General features: G+C 34.2%; 1 long non-coding RNA gene across 2 annotated transcripts; it reads left to right on the top strand.

Moving 5' to 3' along the window:
• Positions 1-2936: 2936 nt before the first annotated feature.
• Positions 2937-4446, top strand: LOC137629157 (uncharacterized). Of its 2 annotated transcripts, none has more exons than XR_011041464.1 (2): positions 2937-2992; positions 3686-4446. It is a non-coding gene; the product is annotated as an uncharacterized lncRNA (long non-coding RNA). The 2 variants fall into 2 exon arrangements; XR_011041463.1 differs by lacking the exon at positions 2937-2992 and adding an exon at positions 3180-3275.
• Positions 4447-4938: the final 492 nt, after the last annotated feature.

Genomic DNA, 4938 nt, shown 5'->3' on the forward strand with positions numbered 1-4938 from the left:
TTAAAGTTATAAACACGTGCGTTATTTGCATTATTTTGAAAGAAGGTAAAATTAATGTATTAAATTGGTTTTAGTACTATTTTGAGTGATTACGAAAAAGCTGTGGCATAAAATTGACTAACCTTCATGTAAATTTCCGATGCAGCATTATTCTAGCAGAAATCATAGCTATATTTTCGTTATATTTTTTTATGAATTTACCTGGCACCATACCCTTTTTAATGCTGTTCACATCCAAAGATTTTATATCAAACTTCTAAAAAAAAATCAAAGGAAATTAATACTTGATAAAACTACCATTGGTATAATTTCCGGTACATTGAGAAATTGACAAACTTACGGGAAACTAAGAAATCTCCAAAATGCGTCAAACAAAGGCCATCTAGGATTATACCCAATACGAAGGTATTTTATAACTATATGAACGATAAATTACGACTTTTCTCCATACCATTATGGATATTTCCAAAATGCACAAGATTGAGCGATTGGTAAAGAAAATTCGCTATTGGTTATAATTCATAAGATTATGACATCTCCAGATTCCAAGATTCCTCGGGCATAAGTTTTATAGCACTGATTAATTTAAAACTGCTATGGAGGCGACCTCATTCAAGAATTCTAGTAACCTTCCGTACAGTTGTTCGAGATATCCCATCACAAGTATTCTCAGACGTCAGTGGTTTTAGGTTTAAAAAAAAGTTTTAATCGATTTGGGGAAAATTTGACTATTCAAGCTTAGTAATGAGAAGTATATTACTAAATTTATCCTTACGCAAGTGCAACAGTACTATTTGGCTCTTTACACCAAAATAGTTTGTCACCATCCCCATCTTTTATAGGCTTAGTGATGTAGTTGTTGCTCGTTCTGTTGTTGTTGTTGTAGTTAATATTATTATTATTATTATTATTATTCCCAAACAATTGGTTTTTATTTGTGGGGTTTTTGATCTTGAATACCGAATATAAATCATTATACGATGCGCTCTCTCTCTCTCTCTCTCTCTCTCTCTCTCTCTCTCTCTCTCTCTCTCTCTCTCTCTCTCTCTCTCTCAATACTTAATAAAGTATAATAATACATTACTTGATAACCCGGCCTGTTTTCGGGACCTTCGATAAAAACTAAACTTCCTTCCAACATTTGATACTTCATACTGCAGTTAAAAGTTTAACATAGGCAATATACGAATTTGATATATAAAACATGCCATAATCTTGAGCGAAGTTTATACGAAAATTCCAAGTAGTTAGGCAATTCACCGATTACCACCCTAAAATTTGAGAGGTGTACGGTTTCCCCCAAAGGATTTTATAAATCATTACTTAATATTAAAGTGAAGTTTGTCTAAAGTCCGAGAGATGGTGTTATACAGCTTCCCTCTAACTATAGGCTATTGTTTTGCATAATTTTGATACTTATAATCCCAACGGAGATACACTAAATATATTCGAACATTTTTTATTTGTCCTGCTCAAATAAGTTTTCAATGTCGTTCAATGTCGTATGACTGGCTTCAAGGGTTATTTACTTAAAACTTGCCCGTGCAAGGATATTACACTAGACTAGATTTATGGCTTTGGACTATAATAGCCGATTGTAGGAGACAGTAATGCCGTACAGCGACAATATTTATTTTGAAATTGATCACCGCGGTAAAAAGTAGCGTGAAATAAATTAACATGAATTCTACAATTTGAAAGTCTTGGCATTAAAAAAAAAAAAACATTGAAGCACGCCAAATACTTTCGTGATAACACTCGGCTGAATATTTCCTAAAAAAAAAAAAAAAAAAAAAAAAAAAAAAAAAAAAAAAAAAAAAAAAAAAAAAAGTTAAAACCCAACATACCAGCATTTCTTCACAACGTGTTTCTTCGGCAAACGATGGTCTTCAAAAGGCCAACAGATGGCTGTTAGCGAGACGAGCCAAGCGAACAAGGATACAAAATTGACGAAGACATCATTTCCTATAGAGGTCTTATTTTTTCTTTGTAGTTATCCTTGGAAGACCAAAAGCGCCATCTAGATTTTGTTTTCGCATGATTATGACTTTTTTTATATATTACCTTTAAAAATAGCCTTGGCTTTGAAGAATATTTGTCATTCACAATTATATTGTAATATAAGGATTTTTTTTCTTGCAAAACCTTCTGAGACATACAGTATCCATGTAATATCTTTAAGAGAACTGTGGAATATAGGATAGCTACATTGAATTACAGAAAATTAGAGCGCTCTAACTTGAATAATAAAAGGTGGGAAATTCTAACCAAAACTATGGAATAAAGAGGCGTTCCTAACGGGCCAACTACACTGGAACTCATGACTGCACAATATCAGTGTTTGTGCAAGCACATCCTTTGTGAGTGGGTGTGATTGAGTGTATTTCAAACATTCAATCACACTCACTCATAAAGGATATGCTTTCACAAACACGGCCATTGTACAAACATGAGTGAGTGTATTTGGGCCTTTAAGGATTTAATATGGGGAACTTTAACAAGTTAGGAGACTAAAGGAACGTTCTAAAACTAATATGTAGAATAAGGAAAACGTTCAACTGAAAGTAGATTATATGGAAGCATTTTGTTAGGAATTATTCCAAGGCTAATGATAATACGAAAATTAATACCATTTTTTTTTTCAAACTTAAGGTAAATCCCGTCAAACAAAAATATTTCAGTATTGAAGAAAATAGCGAAATCTGGTACAAAGAAAAGGAACAACATTTGGTTCAAGAAAATAGTTGGATATTTTCCTTGAGTTCATACAGCATTGTTTTTTGTTTTGTTTTGTTTTTTAAGAAAAATAAACCAGACAATAGAGGGCACTTTCTCATACACTTTCTCCCTCTCGTTTTATGATCAGTGAAAGTTGAAACACAACTTATCATCTGTCCTTGTTAGGTTACCAGTGGCTGTATAAATATACCAGGAACATTATTCCCACTCACATTCTGGTAGTCACCAACAGTTGGTCATTGTAGGTTTAAAAGTATTTACTTCTTTGGTGCTTGGTTATTTAATGTGCTTTTGTGATACAAAACTCAATGTTTTTTGGTTGGTGTAACTTAATATATAGAATTTGTCACGGGGATATTACAAATATAGTTCGTATATTAGGAATTTATTTAGTAAGGCAAATGGGGGAATCTTTTTAGTGGGTCTGTTTTTTCAATTTTTTTTTTTTTTCAGAATTTAATGGCTGTACAAATTATTTTATTAATGTCAACTTTGTGCTCTAGAGTTTGGCCGTGTCATCTTATAGCGTATTCCAGGCTAGTACTTTATTAATGTTAAACCTCCAGTTCGCCTCAGAATTACGTTACTAGAGTAAATATTGTTCAATGATGTAATAAGGGTCGAAAGAAGTTCCTCCTTAAACTTAAAAACAGGGTTCAAGCCTGTTCAAACTAACGTTACTAGAGTAAATATTGTTCAATGATGTAATAAGGGTCGAAAGAAGTTCCTCCTTAAACTTAAAAACAGGGTTCAAGCCTGTTCAAACTATGAACTTAAGACTTCTCAAATATCCTATGTGGTGATAAATGTTTTAATGAGACCATAGGCTAATTAAGATAGTAATTTAACTTTTTACTTCTGATAAAAGGGAGTTTAAGCATTCATCTATTTATATAATTTGATTGTATTAGGTTATTTTGTGATAAATGTTTTTACTCAATTACAGGATACCTCCAGTACTTTAGTGACAGGGAAGATCTCTCGAGGAACGTGGAAACGGTCCTCAGCAACCCGAGTTCGATGTAAAGCCATCACAAAGCCCATATGTTATTGCTGGTGCGATTAATGAATAGGAAGTACCTGTGACTGAAAAAGCGACGTGCGCAGCTGACTTAATTCTGCAAGACGCTACATCCTGCGGGGTGGCCTGCGGGGTGGCTTGTGGCCAAAATGATCACATGCCTCTTATGATTCTTGCTTCAACGTTTTTGTGCAAATTATATTCTACCTGTTACTCATCCAGCTGTGACATTAGTTTGGCTCTGCCCTGGGCACATAAGACTAATGGGAGGCACACGCCTGCATCATCTCAGAATGGGCAGATCTCTCGCCTTTACCCAACCTAAGGCAGGAGAGGTTGTGGGCTACAAGAAGGATAATGGGAATGAAGTCTGTGGCGGCAGCTAAGGGCCAAGACCACGTGCCTTTTCTTGACGGTAAAGCGTGAGACTGTAATAATACTGTTGGAGGACTAGTATTTCGACGATATAGAGGAGGCCAGACTTTTAACAAGAGTGTATTTTGCACTTGAGGAAAGAGGTGATATACTTCGCATACCCCACTTCCTACAGCTATGTTAAATTTATGTAAAATGTTACCAGGGTTAAAACTTAACGGCGCTCTTTAAGTCTACTTGAAATAAACTTTGCTCATTACTTGATGTGTAAGTCTCTCTTCCTGTCTTCTACAATAAATTCCAATATCTACCTTTTAATATTTTATTAAACCTGGGGGTAGTTAGGCATAACCTTGGTTTTATTACAAATTCAAAGGCATTACAGCTTACTAAAAGAGCAAAAAAAAAAAAGCCAGTACAGCTTATTAAGAGCCATAGTTTGAAATGCATCTTACTGTAAGCACAAGAGTTGAAGCTGGGAAATAGTTGTGCCAAAAGACTATATTAAAGATTTTAATAGAATAAACACATTTAATGAAGATTTAAGCTCTTGATTGCATGTTGAAACTAAACTTTATAGTTAGAACTTTATTTTAAAGTTTTAGGTCTTTACTACATGAAGTAGCAATTCAGCTCTTATCATATATAGCCCGATCTGTGCTGATTACTTGCAAGGGTACTCGATCTGTAACTTGAATTATTTATACACCAATGAGACTTCGTATTGGATAATTCAATTTCATACATAAACCACCGGGGCAACGTTACTACAGTTGAATATCCTTATCTACTGGGTAAAGGGT

Source organism: Palaemon carinicauda, chromosome 37, assembly GCF_036898095.1.
Source record: "Palaemon carinicauda isolate YSFRI2023 chromosome 37, ASM3689809v2, whole genome shotgun sequence".
Classification (NCBI taxonomy): Eukaryota; Metazoa; Arthropoda; class Malacostraca; order Decapoda; family Palaemonidae; genus Palaemon; species Palaemon carinicauda.